General features: G+C 40.3%; 1 long non-coding RNA gene across 1 annotated transcript in view; it reads right to left on the bottom strand.

Annotated features, from left to right (window-relative positions):
• Positions 1 to 25,971, bottom strand: part of LOC307025919 — a 55,799-nt gene extending 29,828 nt beyond the window's left edge. The window contains exon 1 of the long non-coding RNA XR_013804304.1: positions 25,678 to 25,971. This is a non-coding gene — a long non-coding RNA (uncharacterized lncRNA). The remainder of the gene's footprint in view (positions 1 to 25,677) is intronic.
• Positions 25,972 to 26,308: the final 337 nt, after the last annotated feature.

Below are 26,308 nucleotides of genomic sequence, written 5' to 3'. Positions count from 1 at the left end.
TGGATAGATCGTTAGTTAGTTAGTTAGTTAGATAGGTAGATAGTTAGTTAGTTAGAGATAGATAGATAGGTAGGTAGTTAATCAAGTTTGTCCCACTATTATATCCAAAACACCCAAAATGACCATACAGTTATCAAAGTGGTAAACTTGACTAAATCTTTAAAAATGTCCTTTAATGCTTTAACACAATGCTTTAACCTAACTCCGTCTAAAACAGCTCGCTAAAGTCTGCCGCTCATATTGTGCTATACCCAAACTTTTCAAATTGTGAAATAGCAGCGTTTGTCCACAGAACAAAACGTAAAGCATCTCACAAAAAACTGCTCTAAAATTGGGAGATATCGGGTTTCACTGAGGCTAACATTGTTAGCTATGTCAGCACTTTCACTAACTATGTCCAAAATAGCAGTGAAATAAAACAAACTACAATAAAAACCATGTAAAGACCAACAACATCGTTCATATATTTAAGTACATGTGAGCTTGTGTGCGCCCAACTGACTTGCTAATGGTCGTCTGCACTGCGCGCTGCCTATAAGATAAGATACGATAAGATAAGAAGTACTGGCGGTCAGAGATGATTCTGTTGTTGAGGGTGTGTATCGCCCAACCTCTGGTCAGGTTAGCACTGTTAGCTCGTCCAGCTCTTTGCTAGCATCCTAAGCATCCTCTTTATCTTAAAAATGGTCTTCCAGTAATTTAGAGTGACCTGCTTTCAGCCATCGATCGTCTGGCTGGGCTTGACCAGGCTCAAACACAAACAGGGGAAAACAAGAGTGTTCAACTGACGCAGCAAATCCATCCAGGGCACAACCACACCCACACACACCCACGCGCGCGCACGCACACGCACACACGCACACACGCACACACGCACACACACACACACACACACACACACACACACACACACACACACACCATACTTGTCAACCCTCCCGATTTTCGCGGGAGACTCCCGATTTCATTGCCCTCTCCCGGTTTCCTCCCGAGCTCATATTTCTCCCGCATTTCTCCCGATTTCTGAAAAAAATCAGATTTACACACGACTGTTTCCACTCGGACTTTAATACAGCTACACCATTGTTTGGTTTCCATGGTAACACGTCTCATTAGTAGCGCGCGCGCAACTCAAATTCTGAGAGGGTGAGGCAGATATTCACAGAAAACAGAACAAGAATCGACAACTACTCTACTCTCTGCTCACTCCTTTCCAGCCCACACATTAAGCATGTTAATGTTAATCTAACAGCTCCGGCGATCCACTAGCACCCCCCCCCCCCCCATTTTGAAATGCTCCCGATTTCTGAGGTCTAAAGGTTGGCAAGTATGACACACACACACACACACACACACACACACACACACACACACACACACACACACACACACACACACACACACACACACAGACAAACATATAAGCACATATTGGAAAAATAGCCATGACATCAGCGTCACTTTAGCTCCTATTGACATTCTCCTATTTTGCACAGACTGCTACTGCGTGCCTCCGGGACATAAACACACACTTTTGAACATGCCACACCCTCACACACGCCTTCACACACCCTCACACACACACACAGTCACCCCACCCCACACACACCCTTGCCACCACCTACACACACGCCCAGCGCCACAAACACAGTCACCATGTCTGCCCCTCCTCTCTCACAACACACACACCTCTCAGCCGGCCCAACAAACACATAGCAACACAAACAGTAGTGTGTGTGTACGTGTGTGTGTGTGTGTAGTGGAAACTTTCATTGGTTTCTGAGGTGTCACCTTCCCGACTGACGTCACACGTTTGCTCTCCTGACATTTACCGGAGGTTTCCTACTTGTTTCTGGTCTTTCCCCTCCTCATATTTTTTTTTTTTTTTTAACAATATCTCTTTCATTCTTCCCTTCTGTTATTCCCTCTGCTCAAACTACTTTTTTCGCAATACTTATCTTAGTTTATTTGGAAATAAATAGTCTAAAAGGCCAACCAAAAATCATAAATTGATCAGATTAAGTGCTTTGTTTTGTTGAGATTAGTGACTAGAGACCTGATGAGTTCTCTGCGGTGCTTAATGTTAATACTTTGACATTTAGCGTTGAGTCACAGAAGCCATAACTTTTTATTTCTTCTTTTCAACTGTATGACTAATATGTGTGGCCTGTCTAACAGTTTAGGACATTGCTCACATTAAATAGTTCCTATTTTCTCTGTTTGCAACTCAAAATGACGTGATGGGTGTGGTAACAAATCCTCCTGATGCACACTAATACTTTATTGCTCACCTAAACTGGCTCTAAAAATAAACCCCAATGGATCAGCCACATCTGTTTGATGTCCATATGAGAACATGTCTTGTGAAAATCATTATACGCTTCAATATTTTGGGGACTTTCAAGTGTAAGACAAGAGGATTGATATGTCTGTGTAGTATGTATGTGAGTGATAGGAGCCGGGGTGTAAATCAGAAAGCCCATCTCTACAAGTACTAATTAGTGAGATTAAGGTCATTTAGACTAGATTATATATATACTTCTCAAATTTGGGAAATTGTTTTGTCACAGCTGCAACAGTTTCCACAATGTGGGATTAATTAAATAAATCTAATGTAATAATGTTAACAAGGCAAAATGGATTCTACTGTATTTAAAGACGGTCTAATTGTTTTAAATGCCCAATAATGATCCATTTCTGCTGATCCAATACAGGAAGAGTTATTTATAGAGATGTCCCAATCTGATCACGTGATCGGGGATCTGAGCCGATCACGTGATTTTCAAAAGATCGGAATCGGGAGGAAAAAAATCGGGGATCGGGATTTTTTTTTTTTTTTTTTAAATACTTTTTTTTAAATGTTGTATTCAATGTTACAAAACAAAAATGACCATGTTCAAGTCTTAAAGTCATCCTGAGGCCTTAGTTTTGGTTTCAAATGACAGAACATCATGTATATGTTGCTTCTTTGGGGCTTGTTTTCATAGACCTGGTTGATTATTTCTCTCAAATGTGGCAACAGAGTGGGCAGGGCGCAGAGTCTAATTGTAGCAGTAAGCTAACGAGTACTGATAAGCTTTATTTTGTTTTGATCCAATGCTGCACAACTGAACTGATCCAATGCTGCAGTGAAAGAAAGAAGCTATATCCATGTTGGATAGAATATCCAATTTAAATAAAAAAATAACCTTAAGGGACAACTTGAATGCTTTTTTTTCTCTTAATGCATTGCATAAAGATCGGATCGGGAAAAATCGGTATCGGCAAATTGCCAAAATCAAATGATCGGAATCGGATCGGGAGCAAAAAAAGGTGATCGGGACATCCCTAGTTATTTACTTTATTCTAACGTCAAAAAGCCACTGAGATCTCCCTCTGTGTAATGTGCACAACACGTATGTTCATATCGTATTTCTCTTGGTGCCACTATCATATTGCCATCATTGTCTGTTCCTACAGTCATCTCAACTCAATTTCAGGAAATTGGCGCATGTTTCGGCAAAATATCTTTCCTCTGTTTTCACCACATCTAGAGAATGAGTGCAGTTTCCATTTGTCTTAGATCAGGTGTGCCGTTACAGCAAGGTGTCAAAGTCAACTTTACTTGACAGACAGAGAGATCGAAATACCGTTTCCCACAATCCCGAATACAAAAATACAAATATATATACAAATATGTATTAAAATATGTATATACTTATATATACACGTGTATAGGTGGTTCTTACTGATGCCCAGTCAATGCAATACATGTAGTTTGTGCCAGTGTCTCGGTTTTCTTTGCCTTTCCAATGCCGTGCAATCCATGGTAAACATCCGTGTTCGAAATATGGGAGGAAGTTGGTTAGTTAATGTGATCAAGTTCTTAATTATAATTTTTTTAAATGCAGATTAATTGCAAGTGCTAATGAGGAACAAATTAAGTGCTGAACCACATTAGCAACTAGCTCTTCTCTAGTTGCCTGGTGATACTGTAGATCAGTGGTTCTCATCTGGTCAGGCCTCGGGACCCACTTTTTACTTGGTCAACACATCGCGACCCAACATTTTGAAGCACTCAAATCTACTCAACAAAAAATCGTGCTGTAATATATACGCTTTGCAGAATACAATATTAATAAAAGTGAAGTACAGATTTTTAGAAATACTAACATAAACTATGCATTCTGGTACACTCTGAGAAGAAAATACATAAATCTATTACGACCCGACATATTAATAATATTTTATGCCATTGTTTGTTTTTGACTTTGTTCTGACAGCTTGCTGCGAGAAGAGCAAAGAGGAGAGAGTCTGTGTGAATTACTTTAAATTGTGGGTAAGGGTAGATAGCCCCCATTGTTCTGTGACCTGTCAATCATCAAACCGGGGGTCATACTTCATTATGTGTTCATTTGTATCTGAAGTTGTACCCATGGATGTATAAAGAATAGTTCTACCGCAAAGTTATTCTCCGTGGGGACTTCCGGCTACAATCTTGATTCTGATTGGCCAGAAGACTCGAAAAAACATCAGCAAAGATATTTTATTGAGAAGATGATCACTACGTGACAGAAGTTTTCAAAACCGTTTATGGTCTCCGATACTTTCAGTCCAACGCCGACTGCAGCATTAGAAAATTGGGCCTTCAAAAAAAAGTTTGACTTTTTCCCCCCCAAAAAAAAAAAATCCAATTTTATTTTTTTCACTCACACATCCACGACCCACTCGAAACGGGTCCGCGACCAGTTACATTATGTTGCTTATAGATGAACAACTTGTCCACATAGACCTTGCTGTTAACCTCTCTCTCTTTCGCTCTCGCTCTCGCTCTCGCTCTCGCTCTCTCTCTCTCTCTCTCTCTACCTGAACCACTTTTTATTGGCCTCCTGCTTTCAGCCCACTGCTGTGCATTTCTTTTTTTTAAAGCGCGGTCACCAGAGTTCACAGTAAAGTAGGAACATGTGTACAGACAAACACTCGCTGCTACCGTTGCTACAAACTCACGCCGTCTAATTAAATTCAAAACGTCAAGTTCCATTACTATCCCCAAAAAAGTTTACAGCGCAGTAAATGTTTTCGACGCTTTCGAAATATATCACAGAGAAACGTGTTTTGGTTTTACTGGTTTTCATCGACAACAGCACGTCGTGTTGAAGGGAATCCCAGTGTGTCTCTCTCATTTCCTCCCTCCCCCCCACTTGATCATTTTCTCCCCAATCAGCCTCAGGCCTGGTTTAGTGCTGAAATCAACCCTGTGATTTAGAGTGACACTTTTAATCAGGCTTCAGCTAAACGACGACATGGCTGCACTCAGTGTGTTTTACTGTAGGTCAATGTGGTGTGTGTTTCTGTGTGTATGGTACGCACTCTCAGGTCAGCTGATCAGTTGCTCCTGAGGGTGCCAAAAACGAAGTCTAAGCGCAGAGGGGACCGTGCTTTCTCTGCTGCCGCCCCTAAACTGTGGAGCGACCTGCCCTTGCTAATCAGATATCCCAAACTGTCTACTTTTAAATCCCGTCTTAAAACCCACCTCTTCTCCTTAGCATTCGGAAACAAGTAGATTGTTGCTTTTATTTGCTTTCAGTGGTCTATCGTTTTTACTATATGGCTGTTTTATTTTATTTATTTATTTTTTAATCATTACGTTTAATCTGGTTTGTTTTGTGTTTGTATCTTTTATTTTAAATGTATTTATTCTATGTTTTGTGAACTTATCTCTCTGTACAGCACTTTGGTCTCAAAGTTTTTATAGTGGATTGGATTATGGCCTCTTCCTAAAACTGGTTCCACTGTCACTCATTTATCAGCTCAAAAGATCATTAGGTAACACTTTACAATAAGGTACACAAAATGTGCTTAATTACTGCTTGGTTACTGAGGAACTACTCATTAACTAACCATTAACTATCTAGTCGTTCCTCAGTAACTAAGCAGTAATCAAGCACATGTTGTGTACCTTATGGGTGACTTTGATTGAAGCAATGGTCCGCTGCAGCAGGGCACTTTTAAACCGGCCATCTTCGGCTGGCTTGGGTCCCACACTGGATCGACTGGTGGAGATGGATCCGACTCACGTGTTACTGCTTAAGTCATCATTATTTACCTTACCATTACTTAGGCAGTTTGGGTACCGTAAACTCAAGCAACGCATACAAAAAGAGTAGTTACCCATTACCTAATGATTAGCTTACCATTACTTAAGCAGTTTGTGTCCCCTCAAGTAAAGTAATGCATCAAAAAGAGTAACTCGTTAACTAACCATTAACTATCTAGTCGTTCCTTACTCACTGAGTAACTAAGCACATTTTGTGTACCTTATTGTAAAGTGTTACCGATCATTAGTATAAAATACCTTCAATGTTGGTTTCCTGCGAGTTGTGTTGAATATAATACAGAAACACAATAGTTCTGCTTCTTGTAATGTACAAGATGCAGAAGAGTGTGTGTTGCTAATAGTAAGCACTTTGTGTGTGTTCTACATAGACTGTTAATTCAGGTCACCATAGGACAAAAATCTACGTACAAATTCATGACAAATGTGGTTTTGCCAGTAGGAGCCATGAAGTATAAATGGGTTTTTAGTGTATAAAGTAAGAGGCCATACCAGCTAAGGGGCCTACAAACAGAGTTGGGTTTAACGCGTTAAAAAGTTAATGTAATAACATTACTTTTGTCGGTAACGGAGTAGTGTAACATGTTTATAATTCAGTAATCACACTAAAGTTACGGCCCGTCCACACACAGGCATGAAAAAAATCTTGAAAAATGTTGATGCTGGGCATGTCTGAAAGCTTGGCGATTTTTTGCGAGTAACGCGACCAACAACCAATCACATGAATCTCCCGCCCCCGACATACAAAGCAATAGCAATGTTAAAACGAAGTAAACTGGATATAAACTCTCCAAACAGGCGAAAACCTACCAGTTTCACCCACTGTCTCTGCCACGTCCCTCCATGCCTGGTTCCTCCGGTTTGTATCCCGGTAAATAGTTCTGGTCGTCTGGCTCTCCCAGCTTGCACGCGGTTTGATTGGCTAGCGCTTGTACTGGCGGGATTTGCTTAAACGGGATTTGATTGGCTGATAACAGCTTCGAAAGCATCGGGAGCATCAAAAGTTGAACATTGCTCAACTTTTGATGCTCACGATGCTTGCAAGCCATAATCCGCTCCCCACAATGCAGTTCGGCAAAGATTAAAAATCTTCTACGTCACCCCATTCAAGTGAATGGGCGAAGCTTTGAAAGATTTTTTTCACGCCTGTGTGTGGACGGGCCGTAAGCTAACTAACATTGCCCGACACGCATTACTTTGTTACATCACACTACGGTTAGCCTACTAACATACAGAATTACTAGATTCTCCCTTTGACAGACAAGAGGGATTTTCAGCCACAGGGTTTATATTTACGTAACATTTGCGCGACTTGCGGTAAACATGTAACAGTAAATATGGCTGAGTCAACAGTGATAACTTTCGAGGGGTGGAGGTATGCCCATTATGTTTGAGTTCGTCCGAAGAAAGGACAGGAATGTGACGGTGAGGTGCAAACTGTGTCCAGGCCAGAAGCTTTTATCCACTGCTGCAAACACAACGTTAAACCTCAACAAGCCCCTGCAAAGACGACATGCTAACGTGAAGCTAATAGCTAAGGACCCCCGAACCCAGAGTGAGGATGTAAACAAGTAATAAGTAATATGTAATATATTACTTTTTTTGACTCCATCTCTGCCTACAAATATAAAAAGTGTCCTTTAAAAACAACATGTTAGATGTAATAAAACTATATTTATATATGAATAAACTTCAATCTTACTTTTTAATGTTAAATCCCAATCTTGCTCTAAACAGCATCTGTCATTTTTTAACTCTTACATGAAATGAAAATACCAAACACAATGGGTTTTTTACATGTAAACATATCCTTAACATCTTCACATGACATGTCGTTCAACATAAGATGTAACATATAAGTTCAATGTAATGAAATTCAGCAAAAATAATCGCAAAACAGGAAAATCTCCAAGAACTGAGGTCAAAATATTACTAAACTAGTATTGATCCACATTTTTCAGTTTTAAAAAGCTCACTGTCCCTTATTTTAAAAAGGGACAGTGTTAATAAATTATTCTGTAGACAAGATAACAAGCAATGAAAACAAAACAGTTAAAGTGACACAGCCATTAAGACATCAGCCAACTGACAATTAGCATCCCTCTTCACCTCACTTCAGCAATGGGGTAACATTACGTTTTGTTCTTTTACTTTCCACCACAAGTCAGACAGAAGCCTTAACTCCCCATACTTTAAAAATAACCAGCCAATCACTGAGCCCTGTCTAACAAAAATAAAAAACTACAAAAAAGGAGGTTTGGCTTGAACCCAGCGAGACCGGTTGGAGCTGTAGACACCAGCTCTGTAAATGCTCAGCACCTGATTATTTGTGTGTTTTGGACTTCCACATGCCTCCCCATTGTTATGGCAGGAGGACGGAGCGGGGGGGAAAGCCCACCAGAGTCGTCTCTCGTAAACTCCGGGGCAGGCGGATGCGTGACGTGATTGACAAGCCGGATTCTCCCTCTGCACACCACTGTGGGTTTTTTAAAAGCCTGCTCGCAAGTTGACATTTATTTAGACAAGGCTCCTTCTGGGAAGCCGCAGGAACCAGAAGATGTCTGACAGAGACAAGTATTAAAGACTGTGTGTGTGTGTGTGTGTGTGTGTGTGTGTGTGTGTGTGTGTGTGTGTGTGTGTGTGTGTGTGTGTGTGTGTGTGTGTGTGTGTGTGTGTGTGTGTGTGTGTGTGTGTGTGTGTGTGTGTGTGTGTGTGTGTGTGTGTGTGTGTGTGTGTGTGTGTGTGTGTGTGTGTGTGTGTGTGTGTGTGTGTGTGTGTGTGTGTGTGTGTGTGTGTGTGTGTGTGTGTGTGTGTGTGTGTGTGTGGACTGACAAGCTAATAATAAAAGCCAGTTCTAAACTAGACTACATACCTGCCTCGCTACGTAACACCTTCTCAGGGTAGTTTAAGGGACCGTATACAAATGATGGAGGAAAGCGAACGAGGTCAAAAAAGGCGGGGTGACATTTTTAGTTTTGGCTAACAGGATATTTTCTGGGAAAGCATGGAAGCACCATTTTTACTTTTTCTCATTTAGATATCGTTTTATTCCAAGAAAAACAAACAACAAATATTATATCAAAGCTTGAAAGGCAGACCTCCACCCAGGCTATTCCTTATTGCAAAGGTACAAAATGTTAATATCTAATTTGTCCTTTGATTCGTATCTGCACCAAAATGTAATGTATTAATAATGTCAGGAAAGAGCGAAGAACGTAATTGTTATTTTTGATTGAAGAGTTTTTGTTTTGCTTTCAAAAGTAATAAATAGACTACTTTTCTTCTTCTGTGTCAAAAGTTGTCCCTATATTACCAACTAATTCAGATTGAACACCGACAATCTTGTTGGATTAGAGTGTGTTATGCTTGTAGCAGAAAATGTACCCTTATTTGTTTTTACCCCAAATAAGCCTTGGGGGGTATACTACGAAGCAGGATGTTCTCTTAGCGGCTAACTTCAGGGAAAACTCGGGCTTTCCGGTCCTACGAAGCTGGTTCTCTTTTTAGCAGGCTAGATCTCCATGGTAACTTATGCTCCGCGGCTAACCTGCCCCGGAGCAGGTTAGGTTGCAGGCTAAGAGCTCAACTCAGTGAAAGCACTGCCTGCTGACCAATCAGAGCTCAGTGTGCGGAGTTTAAAGCGATCAAGTCATATTACAGGAGAAAGGAAATACAGAAAAGCTGCCGTTGCAGGAAAGACGGCCGGCAAAAATCACAGACTGTGTGAACGTGAACATTAATAGAATATCACCTCCCATCTTCAGAGCAATCTGACTATTATAACATTAGCGTTAAGAAAGCTTACTTAAATATCTGCCACAACATAAGCAACCGGATCAGAGTAACATTAAGTACAGTCCGCGGCATATCACATCATAATGTATCATCTCCTTATCTGAGTCAGCTGAGCCGTATCTGGCCGTGCAACACTCACAGTGTCACATACTGTGTGCAGAAGTATTATTTTAAGCAACACATTAAGTTGACGAAACACTCGAGACAAATGTAATTAAAGTCAGATCGTGTCTTAGACGGGGCAATGATATCATAAACCTGTTAATGTACGCATTCAAACACTTGTTCTGTTACCAGCTGTATTCACCTTGCAGGTGCAGCTATGTGGCTTTGATCCTGGATAAAGTGTTTAAGTCATGGATGTTTAAAGTTTAACTTCTTCATATGTCTAATATTATAGTTGACTTTTCATTCAGGAAGTATGACGCTGCGCTGTCAGTACGCTTCTCCATGTTTGTGATTGGTCGAATGCTCCAGATACCACCCCTTTCATGTGAACGCGCACCTAACTAGATAGGACACGTCTCGCTTGAGCGATCGAGTTGATAGCCAGCGTCGTAGGAGAGTTTAGCGAGAGCGGGTTTGTTTTGGATTAAGTCAACCGGATAACTCAAACATATCCAGGTTAGGTTGAACCAGCTTCGTAGTACAGGCCTCTGGTGTTTCCATTCAAAACGTGTAATTATCGGCCCAAACTGATGCTGATTGAAGTGATTATTGCGATCAATTATATTGGATCACGTGGGTCGTTTGTCCTATAATGCGGGTGAGGTATTTGGTATTCCTAAACCAAAGGAGAATGAATATTAATAGTTGCAGTCTTACTTGTAAAAAAGCTAATCCCAGTATTTTGTTACACAGTCCCTAAAAAGAGCGGCACCCAGAGATGACCGGTGGAGATTATAACGGTGAATATTATCAACTCATGCTTCTGGTTTAGGTCTGGGTGTGATGATGTTTGTGTGTGCTTTGGACACAGATGAAAAGTAAACTCAGATGTAATAAGCTAGCTGCAAGAGAGTCTTAAAGTCTTTGGTAGAAAGCCGGGGTCTCGTTTCAAAGTGCTAAAATCTGCTGTAAGCCCCCGCAGACGCAGACTAAACACAGCATCGTTGGCCCCATTGTTGTTCTGCACTGTTACAGCCCTCCCTGGAGATCCTGCAGGAGCCAATCACATCGCTGCGTTCTAACAATCCGGCCATCAAGGTCACACCACGGCCCGCTCATGAGCATTTATACCACGAAAGATTGGAAAATTACAGGATTTGGGGTTGTTTTTGCACTTTTCAGCAGAGATGGCAAAAGTACACACATCCTTTACTCAAGTAGAAGTACAGATACTCGTGTTTAAAAATACTCTGGTGAAAGTAGAAGTACTGACTAAACTTCTTTACTCAAGTCAAAGTAAAGAGGCTATGAAATGTACTTCAGTAAAAAGTACCCATAACTAGCAGCTGTTTTAAAGAGTACCTGACCTCCCTTTATATTAATAGAACAATAATGTCATTGTTAGCTAATGAATGTTTCCACGCTGAACAACGGCAACATGACAACGTTTCCATTGGTCCCTCTTCTTTAGAGAAGACCAGGAAATGATGGATACACGGATCATGTTCAAATCAATAGGCACGCAATGACTCTAAATAATAATGATCACGCCATCAAACACACATTCAGACTAAAGGAACCAGCCTGTTTGGGAAATGAGAGAAGTAGAAAGTACAGGTATTTGAGTTCAACATGTAAGAAGTAGAAAGTACAGGTATTTGGGTTCAACATGTAAGAAGTAGAAAGTACAGGTATTTGTGTTCAACATGTAAGAAGTAGAAAGTACAGGTATTTGTGTTCAACATGTGAGAAGTAGAAAGTACAGGTATTTGAGTTCAACATGTAAGAAGTAGAAAGTACAGGTATTTTAGTTCAACATGTAAGAAGTAGAAAGTACAGGTATTTGGGTTCAACATGTAAGAAGTAGAAAGTACAGGTATTTGGGTTCAACATGTAAGAAGTAGAAAGTACAGGTATTTGAGTTCAACATGTAAGAAGTAGAAAGTACAGGTATTTGAGTTCAACATGTAAGAAGTAGAAAGTACAGGTATTTGTGTTCAACATGTAAGAAGTAGAAAGTACAGGTATTTGGGTTCAACATGTAAGAAGTAGAAAGTACAGGTATTTGAGTTCAACATGTAAGAAGTAGAAAGTACAGGTATTTGTGTTCAACATGTAAGAAGTAGAAAGTACAGGTATTTGGGTTCAACATGTAAGAAGTAGAAAGTACAGGTATTTGAGTTCAACATGTAAGAAGTAGAAAGTACAGGTATTTGGGTTCAACATGTAAGAAGTAGAAAGTACAGGTATTTGAGTTCAACATGTAAGAAGTAGAAAGTACAGGTATTTGAGTTCAACATGTAAGAAGTAGAAAGTACAGGTGTTTGAGTTCAACATGTAAGAAGTAGAAACTACAGGTATTTGTGTTCAATATGTAAGAAGTAGAAAGTACAGGTGTTTGAGTTCAACATGTAAGAAGTAGAAAGTACAGGTATTTGAGTTCAACATGTAAGAAGTAGAAAGTACAGGTATTTGGGTTCAACATGTAAGAAGTAGAAAGTACAGGTATTTGGGTTCAAAATGTGAGAAGTAGAAAGTACAGGTATTTGTGTTCAACATGTAAGAAGTAGAAAGTACAGGTATTTGGGTTCAACATGTAAGAAGTAGAAAGTACAGGTATTTGGGTTCAAAATGTGAGAAGTAGAAAGTACAGGTATTTGTGTTCAACATGTAAGAAGTAGAAAGTACAGGTATTTGAGTTCAACATGTGAGAAGTAGAAAGTACAGGTATTTGTGTTCAACATGTAAGAAGTAGAAACTACAGGTATTTGAGTTCAACATGTAAGAAGTAGAAAGTACAGGTATTTGTGTTCAACATGTAAGAAGTAGAAACTACAGGTATTTGAGTTCAACATGTGAGAAGTAGAAAGTACAGGTATTTGTGTTCAACATGTAAGAAGTAGAAAGTACAGGTATTTGAGTTCAACATGTAAGAAGTAGAAAGTACAGGTATTTGTGTTCAACATGTAAGAAGTAGAAAGTACAGGTATTTGAGTTCAACATGTAAGAAGTAGAAAGTACAGGTATTTGAGTTCAACATGTGAGAAGTAGAAAGTACAGGTATTTGAGTTCAACATGTAAGAAGTAGAAAGTACAGGTATTTGTGTTCAACATGTAAGAAGTAGAAAGTACAGGTATTTGTGTTCAAAATGTAAGAAGTCAAAGTAAAAAGTCGGCAGAAAAATAAGTAGTGGAGTAAAGTACTGATACCAGAACAGTGTACTTAAGTACAGTAACAAAGTATTTGTACTCCACTACTTCCCACCTCTGCTTTTCAGGTATGCCAGTGAGACAAATCCTGACTAGTTTCTTTTGCTTTCCCAGAATGAACACAAAGTAAAGGCAGAAATATGGCATGGTTTCCTTTCTATGGCAGAAGTACAGTTGGTGATAATCGATTCAGCATGTTCATCATTTCTAACCATTGTATTTTAAGACCAAGGATGTCTTTTTTTTCCAGCTAATACATGACTAGTCACTCCATCTTCAATTTTCACATCAGTTTCCGTCACGTGCCGTTCTGTGGTTTGAAGACCGTGTATACACAAGGTTACGGGAAGGAAAAGGAGAGAGTTTACTGGAAGAGGAGGCCCATTACTGAAGGAACGGATCATTGGAGAGGTTGAAGGTCGAACGAACCCAACGCATTTGTTCCATCCATTAAGGTGGACGTATACGGTGGTTGCTTGGTGCATTTGAGTATATTTAGTGTATGTTGTCTCCGCTTGGCTCTGGCTTTCATCGCCGTCTTCCACTGTGAATCATGTAACTATGTTAACGCATGTGATTACCTATCATTACGCAGAGCTCCAGTTTCAGTGACACCGTTTAATCCAACATCCAATCTGCGTGTTTACAACGTGTCAGCGCTGGCTCCCCGCGCCAAGTCTGGGATGAAAATAAACACCATCTTTTGACTCAGAGCAAAAAGTAGCCTTTACTCATACTAGCAGAGGCAGATAGTGAACATGATATGGCAATAATTTCCGAGTGACTGGAAGGAAATTGTGAGGTTTTGAGTTTGGGTTTTAAAAGGGCTGCTGTGTCAACCAACCATGGCGGGAGGGAGTCATTAGTGCACATGTACTGTGTGCCCCTTGTGTGACAAATTAGTCCATAAAAGCACTTTATATTTACGGTGAACTTTATTTGACATGGAGGTGATATCCAGGTTAATTTGACTTCGTTTGCCGTTATTAATCCACAGAAACAAATAGGTAACTCAAGACTTTAAACCTGCACTAATTCATATGTTGTACAAGCAATGGGTCTAAAGAAAGGATTACATGAAAGTAGAGACCCAGAGAGAATTAGAATCCATCTCTCGGGTTTGTCCTGCAACTTTAATGTTTCGGTTTAACGTGAGTGCTCTTATCACCCATTTCCCATACGCAGCTGTACTCTCGACCTTTATCGACATCACCAACAAATTGAAAGACTAGCAGCAGAAGAACAACAGATGAATGTTGTCTCTCCAAGTCTGCTTGATTCATAGCCTAAATCAGGGGTGTCAAACTCAAGGCCCGGGGGCCAAATCCGGCCCGCGACTTCATTTTCTGTGGCCCTGCAAGAGCGTGCAAAGAATATAATACGTTTATTATACGGTTACATGCCGATTTACAGAAGTAGGTTGCCCATAAACTACATGTCCCACAATGCATTTCGTTTTTGGACATGCGCACTGAAGAGACTTGCAATTATTTGCCCCTGGACTTCTGCTTTCAGACGTAGTTGATTACTAAGTTATTATCCTATCCGATAATAATCCAATTCAGAGGCAATAATGTAATATACATTATTTTATATATATATTATATGTTAATATTGTTACAACCGTCCCTTTGAGTGCAACCTTTATGCGAATGTGGCCCGCGATGAAATTGAGTTTGACACCCCTGGCCTAAATAGACGTTTAATTGACGGGACATCAGGACACGGTGACATTAGCAGCAAAGGTCCCAAATATTTCAATCTGGAATTGGTGGAGACCAAAGCAGAGCTAAAAGGAGATAGAAATGGCTTGCAGTTATAAGTTGGAATCAAACACAACGACAAACACCTTATAAGATATACTGTATAGCCTAAATACACAATTGGTTGCTAACCAATCACAAAAAGACAATTAATTTAATAAAATAAAATAAATAATGCTGCTTGTGTATTCCTTTGGCCTCAAATCGACATTTCTTCTTTGATGGATGTACATATGGGTAAGATCTTCACAAAAAGTGATTTATAACTTGAAACAGAGAATTGAGACATTTTCAGCTGCCGTGTGAACACAGCCATTTTCTTTTTTTGGGAAACTCCACTGTAGATCTCATTCGACCTGCTCAGGTTTCTACTCACACAGCGGGTGGTCGTCTGTCTGGATCCTCTTTAATACACCGTGTTATCCTGCCAGATTATGTTCCACATGTGCGTGCACACTCCGGCGAACAACCTCGAGTATAAAACACACATGCGCACTAAATCCCCCGGCTTTAGTCACCTTGTGAGTCGGTTATCACGGAGTAAAATCAAGAAGGGAAGTCTTGACGTCTGCCACAAAATGAACACCAGCCACCAGCGGCATGAAACACAACTCCCAGCATGCTTTAGGCCTAAGGGGGGGGGGGGGGAAGAATAGGATTATAACGAGAGAAAGTGGACGATGAAACAATTTATATGGACGCCATGCTTTTATGCCTAACAGATATCGTTTGACGCCTCAGAGAGAATACTTTCTAATGCATAATTCAAAGACTTTGAGGCGTTGAAATGTCGAGAAAAAACACAATATTGTAGAAAATTGCTTCGACAATGTGCTTTTTAAATGTTTGGGAAAAGTCCAGTGTATTCTTCTGCAATAAAACTCCTATTTCAGATTCACCCTCATGTATATGTGTGCATGCATGTTCCCTCTATTCCACTTCCACTTCACTCTCACCCCCTGAAGACCTGGATTTCCACCTCATATAACGTGCTTCACTAACAGGAAGTTTTAGCCTCTTTCTCCACTGGCTACTCTATTCTTTTTGGCTTGACAGAGGCGAGTATAAAGCACTGGCGGTGCCTGTTGCTGCCGCTGCCAAACAACTATTGAAAATAAAGTGCGGTTCTTTCTCGACTTTTTTTTTCGGTTGAACATTAAAGTGATTTTAACTTCTTGCATTTGGCAGGAACAAGATGTAATGGAACACTATTGCCATTGCAAATAATGAGGCAAAATGAGGCCAGTCAGGACTGCAAAAACAAGGACAGGAATCACTGTGAGACGTTCAATGCATTTCACAATTAGCTGGGACTTTGCATGAACAACAAATACAGCAGGTATGCACTTTTCACTATTTCACTTTTTTAAACTATTCTTCTTTTTGTATTTACCATTTACGATACGATACGATAATACTTTATTGGTCAGATCAAGTCTGAAATTTGACTTGCATCACAGCAGCTCCATATCCAGACACAATACATGAAACACAAACAACAAACATTTAACATAACAGCACAATCAGTTGAGAGAAAGCATGCTCAAAGAACCTTGAAGGAGTTAGAGGGTAAACTCCAGTGGTTAGTACGTGAATTCCAGACAATAGTTCTCCATGTCTGCTGACTTTGTTTCAACGGACATCATACTTTATGTGGGGGGAACATACCCAATAGAAGGATAGAAATCCATCAGCTTTCATGCTAAATTAGCAGTATGTGTTAGGACTCTTGTAGTTCGGATCTGTGTTGGTTGGCTTCAACTTAATCTTAATGAACAGATATTTGCTTAAGGATATCAAATATAAAGTAAACAGAACAAGGTTTTGATATTGAAAACATTAAGTGTGTAACATTAGATGTGTCAGCTTGTAGTCTTCTGGTTGTATCGACCAATCAAATTGAAGCTGGCTTTGATTGCATGAAAGTAAACTGTTTTCATGAAGAACAAAGATAAATTAAAGTTGCAAGAAGCGATGGCTAGGCCTTGCACATCCACGAAAGTTTTGGGTACATGGCTGGTATAGCATGTTGGAAAATATATAATGGAGTTATAGCAACTTCCTGTTTTACGTCAAAATGCACTTTTTTCGCCACGCTGAGGTCTTTAGATTGTGACCAAATTGTTGATTGGACAAAAACTCAAGGACCCAAAATGGCCAACGTCCTCTTTGTTTTACGATATATCTCCAAAAGGCTTCTTAGTGCGTCTTCATATGCTACATATACCTACCAAGTGCCATACTTGTAGGTCCAATCAAAAAGAGGGGCTCAATTTTAGGAACATTTTAGGGGGACTGAGAATGACACCCCTAAGATATCACATTTTTCACCAGTCCTGCTGAGGGTGCCAAAAAGATCCAGCAAGCTAGGTAGGCTCTAAAAAACACAGTTCATTGCAACAATAATGATATCTTTAGAGAATTTGATTGGTCCTTCGCTCCGACTGACGGTGCCCTAACAATGCATTGGCAAAATGAACTTCTCTCAATGCTCTTCACTGACTACAACTTAGATATTTATCGTCTTCTTTAGAAACTATCTAACAAACAGATGGATGAAGGGAATCAAAATCATATTCTGCTCGGCAACGTTCACTGTGCTTTTCTACCCTTTTTGTAATTTATATTTTAATTGTTATTAAATGACAGGAACGTCATCACCTCATTGGATTCCAAAAACAGTTTTAGCTTCTTCTTGAAATGTAAGATACTTTGGATAAGATGAATAGAATAAATCAAGAGATGTGCTGTAAAATGGCAAGAAAACTGTTATCTTTAGCCGACAGAGGATGGAGTAAATGATGTGGGAAGTGAAAGAAAAGTAAATAGAGGATATGTGGCGGACTAGGTTGAGTCCTGCTCTATTTAGACGTCTGACTTCAGTTTTAGTTTATTGCTGTTTCTGGCTGTGTGACCTTATCCCAGCAGAACCTCCGGCTCGCTCTGCGTTCCAGAAATCGTAATTTACAGAGTTTGGCGATCATTATCACCACTCAGACTCCAGAAAACTCTAGATTGAAACCAATGACTTGTTCTCTGTGAAGGCCCACTTTAACTCAGCAGCCATCATTAAATAATTGTTGTAAATGATGTGGTATTGTAACTGAATGCCTACTTTCTATACCAGGGGGGTCAAACTCAAGGCCCGGGGGCCAAATCCGGCCTGTGACTTCATTTTATGTGGCCCCACAAGAGCTTGCAAAGAATATAATATGTTTGTTATACGGTTACATGGCGATTTACAGAAGCACGTTGCCCATAAACTACATGTCCCACAATGCATCTCGCATATGCCCTTTTTCTCAGAATTGTTCTTTTTTTTCAGAATGTCACTTTTCTTTCTTTTTACTTTTTTTCAGAATTTGGCTTTTCTTTGTAAATCATTTTGTGACATTCTCACTGAAGAGACTTGCAATTATTTGCCCTAGACTTCTGCTTTCAGACGTAGTTAATTATGAAGTTATTACCCTATCCGAAAATAATCCAATGCAGAGGCAATAATGTAATATAATACATTATTTTATATATATTAAATATTTAAATATGTATATTTATAAAGTATTAAAGTTACAACCGGCCCTTTGAGTGCAACCATAATGCGAATGTGGCCCTCGATTAAATTGAGTTTGACACCCCTGCTCTATACTGACATTGCTGGCGTGCTGATCAATAACAACAGTGTTCAACTATCAATGTGTTGCAAGACATTTTCCATCTAAGAAGCTTTTCTTTCAGGATAGAAAAGACAACTGAACTGAATCCGTCTCACTAACAGAATGGTACAAAGCCATAGTACCGGAAGAAATAATCAATACATATTAGAGCCAGAGGAAGCGACTGTAATATTCTAAGAAAAACTGTGAATTTCAGAAAAGGTTTCTAAAATCCTGCAGTGTTTTGGCGACACTAAAACCTTCTGATGATGGAGTTTCTCACTCAAAACGATTTTACTTTTTTTGAAATGGCCATGCATGCAACATTTCTCTCTCGATATCTTACTTATTCATTCGGATCTCGCCTTTAACTAACTGTGTTCTCTCTGTATCAAGCGCACATGTTTACACAGCTTCCATGATCCCGCTGTGTTATTTGTGTTTTTGCGATCTGAACGTCCCTCACCATCTCCCGCCTGACTCTAACCAGAGCTCACAGCGGTGGCGCTCGTTTAAACAGAGGAGACAGAAAACTCCTCCGGCACGCTGCTAATGTGTGAGAGTTATTTACATGAGAGCGCAATTAAGAATCAAAGAGGCGCTAAGTTACGTCCTGGCTCAGATCTGTCAGTGCCGGACCACCACTGTTATATTTACTGTGAGGAGCTACAGGCGCTACCGTGTGTGTGTGTGTGTGTGTGTGTGTGTGTGTGTGTGTGTGTGTGTGTGTGTGTGTGTGTGTGTGTGTGTGTGTGTGTGTGTGTGTGTGTGTGTGTGTGTGTGTGTGTGTGTGTGTGTGTGTGTGTGTGTGTGTGTGTGTGTGTGTGTGTGTGTGTGTGTATCAGTTACACAGTCAGCTGGATTTGCTATCAGGCGGATTTTTAAATCTCTCTGTCTCCAACCTGTTTCACATCTGAAAGCCTCAGAGCTCCTCTCACATCTGTGAGAGTAGGATTGTGTGTGTGTGTGTGTGTGTGTGTGTGTGTGTGTGTGTGTGTGTGTGTGTGTGTGTGTGTGTGTGTGTGTGTGTGTGTGTGTGTGTGTGTGTGTGTGTGTGTGTGTGTGTGTGTGTGTGTGTGTGTGTGTGTGTGTGTGTGTGTGTGTGTGTGTGTGTGTGTGTGTGTGTGTGACTGACTTACCGCTGGGTCAAACGTAAGAGGGATGACGTGTTTATTTGAAATTCAGAAAGCAACACAGGCCATACATCTTCGCAGACAGGGATTACGTCTCAATTGGATGAGGTTAAACAAAGCCAAAGGTTGACAAAACCAAAATGTTATCACACACACACACACACACACACACACACACACACACACACACACACACAGTTTACTCCTCAGGCAGTGGTGGACTGTAAAAAAGTGAATTTACTTTTACAACTTTTGACATGCCTATACTAAATCTTATTTTTGTTTCTGCATCTGTTGTACTTTTACTCTGTTAAATGTAGAAAGGGAAATACTGTCGTTTTACATTTCCTAAATATAACAACAAAATTCACATTTCACATTACAAATATATATATATTGTATGTTTAAATTAAAGGGGCCCTCATTCTCAGGTGTATATCAGTATGTAGTGTCTCTACTTTAAAGAGTCCTCTCCTGCTGATGTTCAGGTGTATATCAGTATGTAGTATCTCTACTTTAAAGAGTCCTCTCCAGCTGATGTTCAGGTGTATATCAGTATGTAGTGTCTCTACTTTAAAGAGTCCTCTCCTGCTGATGTTCAGGTGTATATCAGTATGTAGTGTCTCTACTTTAAAGAGTCCTCTCCTGCTGATGTTCAGGTGTATATCAGTATGTAGTGTCTCTACTTTAAAGAGTCCTCTCCTGCTGATGTTCAGGTGTATATCAGTATGTAGTGTCTCTACTTTAAAGAGTCCTCTCCTGCTGATGTTCAGGTGTATATCAGTATGTAGTGTCTCTACTTTAAAGAGTCCTCTCCTGCTGATGTTCAGGTGTATATCAGTATGTAGTGTCTCTACTTTAAAGAGTCCTCTCCTGCTGATTTTCAGGTGTATATCAGTATGTAGTGTGTCTACTTTAAAGAGTCCTCTCCTGCTGATGTTCAGATGTATATCAGTATGTAGTGTCTCTACTTTAAAGAGTCCTCTCTTGCTGATGTTCAGGTGTATATCAGTATGTAGTGTCTCTACTTTAAAGAGTCCTCTCCTGCTGATGTTCAGGTGTATATCAGTGTGTAGTGTCTCTACTTTAAAGAGTCCTCTCCTGCTGATGTGCAGGTGTATATCAGTATGTAGTGTCTCTACTTTAAAGAGTCCTCTCCTGCTGATGTTCAGGTGTATATCAGTATGTAGTGTCTCTACTTTAAAGAGTCCTCTCCTGCTGATGTTCAGGTGTATATCAGTATGTAGTGTCTCTACTTTAAAGAGTCCTCTCCTGCTGATGTTCAGGTGTATATCAGTATGTAGTGTCTCTACTTTAAAGAGTCCTCTCCTGCTGGTGTTCAGGTGTATATCAGTATGTAGTGTCTCTACATGTCTCCAAGCTTTAATGTTCAAAAAGATCTTTATTGTTCTCATACTGTCTGTGCTGCAGCACCTCTTTTCACCCTCTGTCTGAAACCAGAGCCCAGTCTGCTCTGATTGGTTAGCTGGCCGGCTCTGTTATGATTGATCAACTGCTTAGAGATGTCCCGCCCCTTAGCCTATTACGTACAATGTGTAGGTTTAGCCAATAGAAGCACAAGTGTTTCATAGTGATGTCATTATGTTAAGGAAGTTATCAAAGGAGTCCAATGGAGGCATTGATTCAGAACTAATAATCTACCCAGCAGTAAACAAAGCACCATTTTCTTTTACTGCAACATTAACATTAAAACACTTTTATATGTTTCAATTTGTGTAATAATAATATTATAGGAGCCATTCTGGAACTTTTCCCTGTTGACTCCTTAAGTACATTTTGCTGACCCTTTTTTTCTTATATTACTTTACCTTAAAGGTTTTCACTTCACGATCGACTATAGTGTAGCTCCTGTTGAATAAGTACAGGATCTAAGCACTTATGTTCTGAAATGCTGCATTGAGTTTTATCAGAGCAGTTGCAGCTTTTACAGAGTATCATCTCGTCTTGATTTATTGTTCTGGCTTAAGCAGGATGAATCAGGCCGGATCCCAGAGGCCAAAACATACAAATATCTAAATATGTGATGTGACTAACGTCCGCACAAACCTGGCTTTGATCGAGGAGACGCTGAGGTGCAGCCGAGGGATCCGCCATCATAAATCCTCAGTTATTTACTGCTGTATCAGAGCTCTGCTGGCCATAAAGCACAGAGCCAAATGTTTTAAAGTCATCAAATACGTTTATTTGTGGAGAAATCCAAGAATGAGACGCTGGCAGCCACTCAGGCTTCATGATTGTGCGCTTGTTTCCAGTCTGTGTCCCCATGTGACAAATGAATTTGTAAAGATTCATGAGCTGTCTTGCTACTAAAGAGATGACACGTGTGTTTATGGATACTTCTGGCCCGCTACTGTTGTCCTTTTATAGGTTTGACTTTGACTAAAACTTGAAGTCAGCTTTGCTAAGAAATTAGTATCGTCATTTTTGTGCATTTGCCATGGAAGACGCCAACCAGGCCTGAAGCTTTGACACTGGATCAACTAATATATCTTATATGGGTTTGGCCTGGTTTTGGAAATGTATAAAAGCTGCCCATTCTTCAACAAGACCAATATTTGAAAGCCCCAAGAGTCCAAAAAATGTCCTCTTGGACAGACGGCCCATTTGTCCAACAGCCTGTTCGTACACAAATCTCCGTTACACCACCTGCAACAGATAGAAGCACATGGCCTAATATTATAAGATAAGACAAGAACAATCAATCCAAGATAAGATGTGGTAAGATGAAATCAAGTAAGTCTTTGGACTTTCCCAATTGTTTTTCGACTGACGAAGACATGACCAGTCTACTCTGCCTCTGATTGGCTAATACCTATTTCTTTCAATGGTTAGGTTGGTTATTTAAGGCAAATGTAGGAGTAGTGCATATTAATTATCCATGTGCTTCTACAAGTAGCATGAAGAGTGTATATTGGTAGCAATGGTCCCGCAGAATAATGCTTGTGGTTTTCAAGGACAATGGGTTTCATATAAATGGGCTCGATGGGTCCTCAGAACAATGGCATGGCACCAAAGGGAGAGGATGCCAGTTCTAGCTTGACTTTAATTATGTTATAATCAGAGAAATTGTTCATTTGTTACCTTCAAAATGACAAAGGCCAAATCCCTTAATGGGGATGTTGATGACTTTTACCCCATATCCTGCACACTGATCTAACACTGGTCGTTCATGTTTCAATGATAAGACATTGAATCCGTGTCTCATTCACAGCAGTGGCCTTCTATTGTGGGTTAAAGTGTAAACATTTATATAATGTGGTTTCAGTTTAGGCCCCATTCGTCTCTCTCTCGTCCTGTGCTCTTATTAGCTATTGACCTATGGGAACGTTTTCTCTGACTATTGGCGTTTCACAATAATGGGTTATCGTAACAAAGGCACGGCACCGAAAAAGAAATAAATCCATTTGTAGCTTGACTTACATTCTTTGTCTTAATGTAGAAAACTAAAGGGGGGAATACTAGAAGTGGGTTAAGTGTACTCTTTCTCCCACTTCTCTTCTGTGCAGCTTTCCAGGTACAATCTTTTCAAACAGACGTCAAAGTGTAATATTTAAACACTGTGACAAGCAGAATTCCCTCATTTAACTGTCACACACACACACACACACACGTTAAGGTATCCAGGGGGGGATTTGAGCCTGACCACAGAAAAACACGGGCAACGTTGACGTGACATATCGAAGCTAACTGATGTTGTCACTGGCCTCTACCGCCCGGACAAAGTGGTGTGTGTGACCGTGATTGTATTTGTATTGGTGTGTGTGTGTGCGGGCAGTAAGGCCCATTAGTGTGCAGTAATGGGGGGATATTGGTGGTGTATAGGTGTAATTACCTCCAGCTAACATGGAGCTCAGGCCGCGTGGCGCCTCCAACACAAATATGAACAGAACATAGATACCACTTTGTCTCCTTCACCGCTTGACCTGGGGGAGAAAGTTCAACAGGGCTGTACTTCTGCAAGTGTGTGTGTGTGTGTGTGTGTGTGTGTGTGTGTGTGTGTGTGTGTGTGTGTGTGTGTGTGTGTGTGTGTGTGTGTGTGTGTGTGTGTGTGTGTGTGTGTGTGTGTGTGTGTGTGTGTGTGTGTGTGTGTGTGTGTGTGTGTGTGTGTGTGTGTGTGTGTGTGTGTGTGTGTGTGTGTGTGTGTGTGTGTGTGTGTGTGTGTGCGTCACTTTAGCAATGTATTTCATTACAATTACTAGCTTCCTGTTAAAGAAATCACGATATAAATGTCGTATAGCCTGATTGCCTTCCGTTTCTTTTGGATGACTTCAAATCAAATGCAATGCAAGAGAAAATAAATGTCAATGAGATGTTTTTAGAGAAAGAAACAAGAAATGTATTTATATTCTTATATTATAGGCTAGGCTTACAGAATAGTACGGTTTACAAATAGTATCTCATTATTTAAAAGCACAGCATTTTTGTTTATTAAACCTACTGCATTTAAATTAAATAAAAGCATAAATGAAAAACAAATTCAGACAGTACATCAACCTATAATATATCATTATTTATTATAAAACTTGTTATAACATTGCTAGTTATCCCAATACATTTCGTTTTACCGTCATATGTTTAATGTAACTTTAAGGGAATACAGCTATGTATCGTGATAACTTAATCCCTTTACATGTAATCCGTATTCCCCACGCCTGCTGTGTGGGTAGGAGAGGAGAGCTCTTGGAAATAAAGAGTAGGTGTGTTGGACGGCTGCTGTCGGTCTGTTTTGACGGACTTCTCTCCTGTTCTTCTCCTCCTCCTTGATAATCCGCAGAACCCTTCGTTCCCATCATCTATCTGTCCATCGACCTACTTTTCTGGCACTCTTAATCCACCACACCCCCCCTCCGAAAATCTTTTCCTTTCCCTTCTACAATCCATCAATCTATCCCCACCTTCTCCCTGACAGAGGTTGGACATCTCGCCATTATATTTTCTTTATGAGAACATCTGTTTAGCTTACTGGCTCAACCCCTCCGCCTTGAGTAGCATCCAGTAAAGCCTAACCCAGCCTCCATGTTGACCGGGGGACAGAAGACAGTAAGTGGCCACATCTTAGTGACTATACAACGCTGATGTAACTGAGACAACTGCAGTAATAAGGCCTTTTAGAGTGATGTAACAAAGCTTGTGGTGGATTCACTGGAGGTCCTTGGCAACAGAGCCTGGGAACAGCTCATTGCATCAAACGCACAACTTGTGTTCAGTCGTCTGCCTCACGTTTGTCAGACCAAGCAGATTCCCCCTTCGATATGCTTCAATACATCAGCTTTCTGCACCAGCCGCACAACCGCTGCCTCAACTTAATTGTCCTCGAAGTCGATTTTCTTTCAACGTCTCTACTTTGTGTTGTGAGCGCTGTCAAAAGCACGACTGTGACTGAATGGATCCAGGCGCTGCTGCTGCTGATGTTGTGCTGCTGAAGTGTTTCATTTCTTTGGCCGGTGGAAACAAGGTGCTACTCTATTTAAAGTTACTACAGTGAGTTTTTAACTGGTTATGAAACAATGCAATATTGATGCCTCTGTACAGGCTAAGGGAGACCATTAGCAAAAAGTCTGGATAGGTCTATATCATGAACTGTGTATTTGTTATGAAATACATTTGTAGTGTTTTCTCTAGGTTTTTTTTCAGGAGCATGGGAAAGGGTTTTATACAAACCATCTACCAGTGACGTGCGGTGAGCTTCATGAATGGTGAGGCACTGACTCTTTCAAGGTCAGATTTACAAATATTATATTTTGACCTTATTCGAAATATTCGGCTATTTTCAAAAGCTTTTTTGGTCTGATGCTTCAATTCATTTTAAACAGACCGTTCAACAAAAGCATACCTAACATCTAAATATTGGATTGTTCTTTCTTAGTAAGATCCCATTTTCATTACAATTGTGGTCTTACCTTGACTTGAAGATGAAGTCCATGCTCTCCTTTTGGACAACAATCTCTATTACTTTTTTGTAAAAGTCCTCCTTATCTTCCTGTAGTTTCAAAAGTCTAGCTTGTTGTTTATGTCTAACGTCTCTGCGTAGAATAACAGTAGGAACAAGAACCTGTGGGCTCACGTGCGCCCCCTTCAGTGCGGCAGAGGTTATGGCTGCCTCTCCTGCTGCTTTTTTCATTGCCGTTATATGATGAGACCAGCGAGCCTAAATATCATATATACGTTAAATAAGTTATTTAGAGACTATGGATGGCGAGGATACATTTAATAAAGGGATCTACAAACATTACATTGGTGACCTACAGTGAGATGGTAACAAGCATGCGCTTAGTGCCCGTGCTCCAGCAAGTTACTGTGGGTTTACGAGAGGCAGAGCTCGTCCCTGCCTCACTTCTCATCGCTACCCGTAGTTGTAGCGGAGCTCGGCAAATTTGCTGATTTTGACTTTAAAAAGCGATTGGAATCATACATTAATCACACTTACATCATAGATCAGTGGAGACATTTTATTATTATTACTATTTCGTTTTTCTTTAGTTGTTTTTCAGTTACATTGGAGTATGACAGGTGAGGCTCTCCTGCCTCCCC

The sequence above is a fragment of the Notothenia rossii genome, assembly GCF_949606895.1.
Source record: "Notothenia rossii genome assembly, contig: SUPER_11_unloc_1, whole genome shotgun sequence".
NCBI lineage: Eukaryota > Metazoa > Chordata > Actinopteri > Perciformes > Nototheniidae > Notothenia > Notothenia rossii.
This window is presented reverse-complemented; position numbering and strand designations above follow the sequence as displayed.